This window comes from Eleginops maclovinus, chromosome 2 (assembly GCF_036324505.1).
Source record: "Eleginops maclovinus isolate JMC-PN-2008 ecotype Puerto Natales chromosome 2, JC_Emac_rtc_rv5, whole genome shotgun sequence".
In the NCBI taxonomy this organism is placed as follows: domain Eukaryota; kingdom Metazoa; phylum Chordata; class Actinopteri; order Perciformes; family Eleginopidae; genus Eleginops; species Eleginops maclovinus.
The window spans coordinates 2,263,250-2,272,904 of record NC_086350.1 but is presented as its reverse complement, the minus strand read 5'-3'; the positions used below and the strand labels follow the sequence as shown (position 1 = coordinate 2,272,904).

Below are 9,655 nucleotides of genomic sequence, written 5' to 3'. Positions count from 1 at the left end.
TTTCTTTATCAGTGCAGAACTGATCCATTTCTAAATGCGGTGTATACAATAACCACATTCTTTTTATATAAGAATAAGAATACTTGAAATGTGTAATTATTTTATATTCCATTTTTAATATGTGTGCTCGCTTTACAAAATACTGTTTTTATACAGTTTTTTATTTTGTCTTTTTATTTAATTTTTTTTCAATGTCTTTCTCTTCATCTCATATTCTCAGGTTTAAAGTTATGATTTATTTCTTTATTATTCTGTTGTTATTACGGCATTATCTTCCCCGTCAAGTTTCCACGCATGCGCACTACATGCGTGAATTCGAAACCAAGCGAGGGAAAACAAACTCCTGCAACCGTAAGTCTTCCTCTCTTATTTCCACCATGAAAAGCCGTGTTTACTTCCACAAAATGACTACTAAAGATGGGGATTTTACCACGTTGTTACTTTCATTACCTATAATATTCCTAATGTTGTTTATTAGTTTGTAGAAGCTTGTTTAGTGACCGTCTAACGCCACTTAAAACAGCGTTCTCTTGAGTAGCCAGGCTCAATCTAAAAAAACAAACGCATATTGCCTTGTAGTACTTAAAACCACATATATACATCACGTAGTGTATGATTGTATACATTTACCAAGTCTCTACATTACCCTTGAAAGTTCGGCTTTCAATTTATAGACCTTAATCTCTTTCTAAAACCAATGTTTGTGTTTTTTGTTTGACGTATCGCTTCCCAGAGTTTGTTTTGCTCTCTAAATCATGCCACTCCACCGGTTGACTTCCAATGAAAATATTATTAAATAACGTGATTTAAAATGTTTTGTATTAAAGCCGAGTTCACTTAAAGAGCCATTTCATTTATAAAAGAGCTTTACGTTTCATTTGAATTGCTTCCTATTGTTGAAATGAATCAATACAACTTTAAAACTCAGTATTTATCAATGGACTCCGCTTGATACTCGGTTAAACCATACACAACAAAGGCTATATCTCGCTATGGATTTTCTTTGGTCTTTAGCTGACTTTAACACTGTGATATGATACGTTTAAACTTTCTACTTGTCATGTGTACGAAGATTTTATTCGTTTTTAATCCGGCTAAGCTGCCTTCATTGGAAGTGTTTGCTAAAGTTAGCTAACCGGCTAACTAGCTTTAACTTTAGCAGTTAATGGTCTGTAGCAGCAGATTCGACATGGATTAATGATACCAAAACACATAAGCTGTTTGTTTGTTTGTTTGTTATCCCTTTTTATGTCATTATTAGTCATTTGTAGTGCATGGGGGAAGTGTGACAGGTGGATAAGCAGTGTTGATATAGGGATACTTGCCTACTGTAGTGCCTCATTGCCATAATATGTTTAATAACCTGTGCTGGATTTACATACATGTGAGAAATGCTGATGTTATTTAACATGTTCGGGATTCAGGTCATCTATTGAAAGCTAACTCTACCTGATATGTATTCTTATGCAGTGATTCAATGTAAGCAGTCAAATAATAATAACGATATACCTTTATTCATACAGTATAACACCTTTCATGCAAAATGAAGCCCAAAGTGCTTTACAGAGCAAAATAAAATACACATAAATAACAATGAGTAAAGAGTAAGAAACATCATTTAAAACAAGCTATAATAACACAAAGGTTAGGTCTCAAAACCATAGCACTAAAATTACCCAAAATAAAAAGCCAAATTAAAAAGACAGGTCTTTAATTTATATTTAAAAACTTCCAAGGGAGTTTGCTGTTCTAAGATCCAAGGGGTTTCTTGTTAAATACTTTAGGTACCTCTAAAAGAAATGCATTGGAGGATCCTACTGTCCTTGTGGCCCGTTGTCCATTTTTAATTGGCCCTCAGTAAATTCAAAAAGTATATTGGAATATAGCCCACTCCTAAAACTTGTGAATTTCCCGAATATACATTTAAAATAAATGAAAAAGTAAAAAAAAAAAAGGTAATGATGACTGAGGAAGTTTCCATGACCTGTTGGCAACAGTGATGGGACAAACAAGAAATAACCTGAAGTCCCAGCACATGTAGAAACGCCTCAGTGTTTGCTTTGAGAAGAGACAAGCTGGCAAAGTTGAGGCTGGGTTGGAGCCAGCATGGAAGTCTAATTTTCCTAAAGCAAAAATATGTAAACCCCTTGCTTAAATCATCCAGAGATACAACTGTCCATGTCGCAAACAACTCGTAATATATCCCCAAATATATTAACTGAAAATATTTACTAACAAATCTTAGTTGATTGAAAAGAAAAAGCCCAATCACTTTTGCGAAACAAGCTTGAAATAGACCCTTCATATTTCCCCTTCTTATAATCAATCTGAGGCTTCTGTTTTCAGGGATGGGCTGCCAACACTTCTTGTAACAACATAAATGAAACCGTACGGCGAGCTGTGATGTACACTGTTTGTTTTCTTAAAGCATTTCCAAGTATCAAGCTTAATTAACCTATATTTGATTCACTTCAAACGTAACTTAAGAAGCAATATACCTCACCTCTAGTGAGGAGCCAAGCCCTCCGTCTATTTTTCTAAATGTGGCCCTCAGTGAAAAAAGTTTGGACACCCCTGTTATAAAATGAAAGGCAATGTAAGATGTTGTAATGTGACATTTTAACCTGTGACCTGTCTGTCATTGGTTGCTTCTTATGTACAAACTAGAGCTATTTACCACATTGTGATTCTCTCTGGTTGACCGTTTCATCCTAACAACTAAAGTATAAACAGTCCTGGAGCCGCAGGAGTAGAAGAAGACATCAGTGGTGAATTCAGTCGTCTCGCCCCTAATGGCCCACTTTAAAGCTTATTTCCCTCTTATGTCTTCCGAGTCCTCTGTTGAAATAGGCTGTGATTGTGTTAGAAAACAGCTCTGCCTGTTTTTACGGCTGACATTTTATTGAGGTGCTGCTTGGTTAATCCAATGGAGGGATGACAGTGCGGGTCCTAATGACTCGGAAAATAGATTTTTTTGCAGTTTTACGGTGTTTATTTTAGAGCAAATGATTGGAAATTGCATCGCACACCAGTTTATTTTCTTAGAGGAAGTGGCTGCATGTATTTAATAGATGTGACTGCTGCACAAAATTACATTAACATTTTTTCACATTGAGCTGTTGTCTAGCATACTGTATTTTCAGTCTATATGTGGGTGTTTACACATATTGGAGTAATTATGAGTGTATGAACTGTAAACCTTCACTTTGATCCATCCAACCTGTTCACTGTTCCTCAAAACGAAAACAAATGAATGTAATCTCACACATCTTTAGTGGATATGTTTGGAAAATGTTAGTCCACAGTATTTTAATTCTCATTAGACCAACTCTAATGAGTCCCATTTCTCCCATAAGATGGAAACATGCCGTTACAGTACTTGGCAGGGAGGATTTAACAAAGGTCACCTTTTGCAATATGGGAAACATGGATCCTGTGCTCTGAAGTATTTTAACTATAGTTTTTAAATTCTGTCTTCACAAGTACAACAGCATGAGGGACCTACCATTATCTTGCATCAACACATCAGCTATCTTGTTGTGAACAGATTAAACAAAATGCTCGAAGAACAAAAGGAAAGTTCTCTCATGTTGTTTCACTTGTGAAGGTCAGATTTTAACCTGTAGTTCAGAGCACTGGAAACTACATCTCCCATAATGCAATGCAACCTGGGACTGTAAACAAACACAGCTCTCAGCGGTTCTAACAGAAATCGTACGCTATGTTTTTGTCATAAAACTCTTGCAAAAAGGACTGCTACATTTCCTGCCATGTTACCAGTACCCCCAATAACTGTGATAGAAATGGATGTGTGAAATCATCTGAATCAATTCCTTGGGCAGAGACGTTTGCAGTCATGAGCGATGGGACACTCAGAAGCAATCAGAATTTCCTATAAATCCTCAGATTATATTTCCCTGGATGATGTGTAGAAAAAAAGGTGTAACAGATGAAAATTGAACCCGGGCTCTGTAGATTAATCAGAATCAGAATCCCTTTATTGGTCCCACAGAGGGGAAAATTAAATTTGCTACAGCAGCAACAGAGCCAAAGACAGCTTTACAAAAGAAAATATGCCATTAAAAATATGAAGATAAAGAAAAACACACAATTTACAAAATACACATCCTGTAGTGAGATATGGCAGGCAGGTAACTATTGCACAGTTATTAATAACGGCATATTTCTGTTTATATATTGATAGATTACTTTAGAGGCTGCAACCTGACCCGATCAGTGATAATGTAAGCTCAACCGTAACCAATAATATACCTCTTAACGAGACTAAAATGAGCTGTCTGTGTGCTAGCTTCGCCAATCAGGAATCGGAAATCCTTAATTGGACACATCTAGGAAATGTACAGCAAAGGGACAGTGCTTAAAAGACCAAATAAAATGAGTTGTTCAACATATGCATGTTAAGAGTTAAATAAAGGTCAAAAGAAAGTAGCAGCATTATAAAAGTATGTAACATAAAAGTAGTGACGTAGCTGCCATACATAACATACATGATCTCCTGCTTCATAATAATAATACATTTAATTTATCATGCGCTTTATCAGGTGCTCAAACGCTCTTTGCAGAGGTAAAAAAACAAGATAAAAGTCGACTTAAAATCAAACAATAAAGCCACATTTATCACAAGGACAATCACACGATAAAAGCCCTGTCTAAAAAGATGAGATTTGGTCAAGGAAGGGCGGCCGGTACAGTCTCTGATTTGTTGTGGAATTGAGTTCCAGAAGGTGGGGGGGCAGCGATGGAGAATGCTCCCCAGGTTCGGTGCTTGGTTCGTTGGGGGATATACAGGAGGGGGCTTGGTTGTTGAAGGCTGTGTGGGTTAGGAGGAGGATTTTGAGATGTAATCGTTGGCAGACGGGGTGCCAGTGCAGGTTGAAAGGATGGGGGTGATGTGGTTGGTGGGTGTGGGTGAGGAGGCGGGCGGCAGAGTTCTGGATGTGTCGCAGTTTGTTGGATGATGAGCCGTACAGGATGCAGTCTTGACGTGACAAATGCGTGGATCGGGATTTCTGCAGCAGAGAATGAGAGTGATGGGCGGAGGCGGGCTATGTCTTTGAGTTGGAAGAAGGCGGTCCTGGTGATGTGGTTTATGTGTTTATCTAATTTAAGCTGGAAGTGCAAAACGCAGAGGATATATTTGCACTTTTTTCAGATGTAGTCGAAGCTACAGGGAGCATGAGCAGTGCTACAGTGCACAGCAGGGGGACACAGTACTAAGTGATGTGATTCATTAAACCGTCACAGTTACATTGATTATATCAGTCATGCGTCAGCAGCTAATTTAGCTTGGCAGGGGTTTGATTGAAAATGACCCGTTATATTGTTTGTTCACTTTGCAGTGATTAATAAGCACAGCGGGTCGACTTGTTGTGAGAAGTTTTGAGAGCTCACCAATCGTCTGTAACCTAGTTCTCTTGGAAACGCTTAAATAATGGCAGTAATAATTGGTTGTGCCTCAGTTCGGATTCTTCAATTATTGCTAAAATAGAGTGTTGCAGGAATTACCTATGTTTGTGGAAAGACCCTGAAGTTGGCATCGCAGGGGGTCCCATTTCAAAAAGCCAATGGGATTTGTCCATGGGGTTTTGGATTATTGCAGCAAATTATCTCTGTCTAACAATGTTTATCATATTTACACATTTTGTTCAGCAGGATAATCTCCACAAATGTACACCACTTTATGATTTCTGTAGTAAAAAGCTAATGTTGGGCTATAAAGGAACTACAGCACGGTCACATGACTTCACGTTACCACCGCTAAGCTAAAGGTGGCTAATGTTGGGCTATAAAGGAACTACAGCACGGTCACATGACTTCACGTTACCACCGCTAAGCTAAAGGAGGCTAATGTTGGGCTATAAAGGAACTACAGCACGGTCACATGACTTCACGTCTCCACCGCTAAGCTAAAGGAGGCTAATGTTGGGCTATAAAGGAACTACAGCACGGTCACGACTTCACGTCACCACCGCTAAGCTAAAGGAGGCTAATGTTGGGCGTGATGACGTTTAGTCGTCTCCTTTAGACACTTGTTAGAAACCAGCATTTTTTAAAACACATACAAGCTTAGAATATTTACGAGTAGAGTATTTACTGACATAGTTTATGTCTTGAACAATACTATTAAATCAGATCATGTCAACCAAAGACCTACTTTCAGGCATCTAACCAAAAACACGTTAAAAACCGTTGACTATGCTTTCACCAACAACATGATTTTTATGCTGTCAACGATCTGTGTCAATCAAGTTTGTTATTGTAAAAGTTACAGGATAATTTGTCTAGAATAAAGTGGTAAAGTGGTTTTCTTGACTCATCCCTGCACCTCTATTTCTACCTTTACGAAAGTAAAGGATCTGAGTGCTTTTTCCACCGCTGCCTGCCCTCACCCTCCTCTGTGAGAGTTGAAAGTGCTCTCCTGCTTTTGAATGTGCGGCCGCTCGCTGTGGGATGGATCAGTGGATTTGTGACCCTGGGCGACCTCCCGCTGGACGGCTGTATGAGGTGCTGAGGACGCTGGACTTTCATCTGTCCGAGCCTCCCTGGTTATTTTCTCCTCTCCGCCTGCTGGCTTCTGCATTACAAAGACCACCTGCCCCCTTTTTCACATGAAAAGTTTCTTGCTGATTCCACGCTTGAAAGAGCGGACTGAGTCTACAAAGTGCTTTCTGTGTCTGTTCTGCATAAAACTCCGCCAAAGAAATATGACTGCGACTACTGTTGTAGTGATACCTGCCACTGTGATTGAAATAAGGGCTGAAGGATCAGTCATGTTTGAGTGGAAATCAGAATACTTTATTTATCCCGGGTTTTGTGAGTTTCTTTAGTTTTGAATTAATTACAAAATAAAATATAAATAAAGTAAAAATATTTATTTAAACAAAATAAGTTGAATACATGATTGTGCATGAAATATAAAACAAGATGAGAAGTATTCTGATTATCTGTCCGTAAAAATCATTCAGACTTAAAAATATCCTAAATTTGTGGTGATTACATAGTTTTGTGGGCTATCCAGGTAGTTAGCATCACCGTCTCGATAAAATGCAATTGAATTTTGCTTCACGTCTCCACCGCTAAGCTAAAGGAGGCTAATGTTGGGCTATAAAGGAACTACAGCACGGTCACATGACTTTACGTCACCACCGCTAAGCTAAAGGCAGCTAATGTTGGGCTATAAAGGAACTACAGCACGGTCACATGACTTCACGTCTCCACCGCTAAGCTAAAGGAGGCTAATGTTGGGCTATAAAGGAACTACAGCACGGTCACATGACTTCACGTCTCCACCGCTAAGCTAAAGGAGGCTAATGTTGGGCTATAAAGGAACTACAGCACGGTCACATGACTTCACGTCACCGCCGCTAAGCTAAAGGAGGCAAATGTTGGGCTATAAAGGAACTACAGCACGGTCACATGACTTCACGTCTCCACCGCTAAGCTAAAGGAGGCTAATGTTGGGCTATAAAGGAACTACAGCACGGTCACATGACTTCACGTCACCACCGCTAAGCTATAGAGGCTAATTTTGTGCGTTATGAGGTTTTGTTCAACAATTTAGACACGTGTTAGCAACTGCTTTGTAAAAGCTTCAGACATCCACCAGTGGGGTATTTACCGTACATCAAAAAATAAACAACATTGACTCTGAAGAAGGACTCATTCCTGCACCACTCTCTTAGTAGAAGTGTCAGCACTGGGAGTTTGTAAATGAGCAGCAGCAGCATGTCCGTCAGCTGCTGGTTCTTCATAGAGAAACACTCCAGTGTGGGAAAATCCTCTCTAGATCTATTCTGGGAGTCGTTTTCTGCTTGTGTTGAGCCTCTCTCCCTCCCTCTCATCCCCGCAGAAAGAGAGGAAGACAAAGATTATGCAAATGTGGAGGAAAATCATGTTATAGCGAACGCGTCGGCTGAACAAACGCAGAGTACAGTTTGTGCTCTAATCACAGGCAGCGTCTAATCACGGCTGTCACTCTCATGTTGGACGTGTTTGTGCCCCCCCTTGTTTCCCACCGTCCTGATTGGCTGAGGTTTGGCAGGATGGGATTAATTAACTTCTAAGGCTCACTTGATTTCTGATTCAGGCATTGTAGAACAAAACAAACAGCTTTTCAACAGTGATCTATTTCCTCACTGTCAGCCATCTGTTAGTGAATGAATAGAACCAGCCACCTTTCTGAAATACCCTTTCGATAATATATTTCTTACTCATCCTTTTTTGTAGGTTTTTAAATATTAGTTGCATTTATGGTTCAAAATCAAAAGAACAAAAGCCCATCAGAAGAGAATAATGGACAGCAAATTCTAACAGTTAAATCTTTTATTTACTTATAAAAATTAATCTTATTTTCGTTAAATCGAGCTGATGTTATTTGATGACGTCTGTAATTACTTTGTACAGCACGTTTATAGGCTACGCTATATCTGGAAAAACTGAATAATAATTATGTTTTTTTGTAGCTTTTCATAATAAGAGCATGCACTCCATCTCATCCTCTTCATTGACAGTACTGTAACTGTAACAATTGGTGTTATTGAAATGTACATTATTCCTATAGTTTGAGACGGTAAAGTGGAGGTGATCCCCTGAATCAAGGGTTTTTAGCCACGTCTCATATTTGACAATTCACAGATGCATCAGCGGAAGTGTGTTAACATCGTGCAATAACTCCCTGATATCTAACATCGCTGAAAGGTGTTTAATAGCTCTGTTCCTTTAATGGCATTATGAAGTTATCTTCGTCTCTTCTCAGTAATTACACAGCTGCTGATTCGCTCCTCTTATCGGACGGCTTCTCAGCAAAAAAAGCGAGATTTAATTTGAGTAGAAATCGCTTTTTTATCGAGGTGACACCTCCATAGGAGCTCATTAAAACCTCTAACCGTCTTAATCCAATAAAACCGGTCACTGCAGTCAGCAACTCTACAGGCTCTCACTTTCCAGGAGCTTATCTAAAAAGATCTGCTTCTACAAGCACTAAAGTGTACATCATTATCAAGGTATGTGAACTTCTGCAGAAGAGCTCTACCTTTTAGTTTGGACCTTTCCCAGTTAAAGTAAGGGGGGGCTCATTCTTTAGAGCAGTTTTTGTTCAATAAAATCCTTATTTGTCGACAGCAATGAATGAATCAAAGCTCAGACTAAAAGTAAGAGACTAATCTTATATCTGCTATGAAATTTGGTAAGCATCTTGATTGTGTTTCCGTTCACAAACCGCCAGAGGTAAAGCAGTGACGATAACAGTGTTTCCAAGACCAGGAAAATCTCCCGAAAGTCCGACTCATTTAAATCTCTCCGCTCACAATGTCCAGTAAAGATAATTCCCCCAAAAGTTTCTTAAAAATGGTACAAATAGTTTGTATGCCTGGTTAATTTCAGCTGAGAATATATATCCCTTTAGCTTAGTGGAATACTTTGTGCAGGAGTCTAATGACGGGACTAAAAACACCCTACTTTTGAATAAAATCCAGTATAATGGATCATTCTTTAGATAGCCGTCCTATCCAGTGATTTCAAAATGCAATAATAAACACAGATAATGTTTGACTTTAGATCCTCCTCATCGTCTGGCACATTGAAATCTTTCCAGACACGTTGATTGGATGTTCAAGTGTGTGTTGGCATGTTGGAT

The 9,655-nt window shown here is 38.9% G+C and overlaps 1 protein-coding gene across 1 annotated transcript in view; it reads left to right on the top strand.

Moving 5' to 3' along the window:
- The first annotated feature begins 314 nt into the window (after window positions 1-314).
- pot1 (protection of telomeres 1 homolog) overlaps window positions 315-9,655 on the top strand; it is a 52,705-nt gene continuing 43,364 nt past the window's right edge. Inside the window, exon 1 of the mRNA XM_063899464.1 lies at window positions 315-351. The gene's annotated coding sequence lies outside the window, so the exon portion shown is untranslated. The remainder of the gene's footprint in view (window positions 352-9,655) is intronic.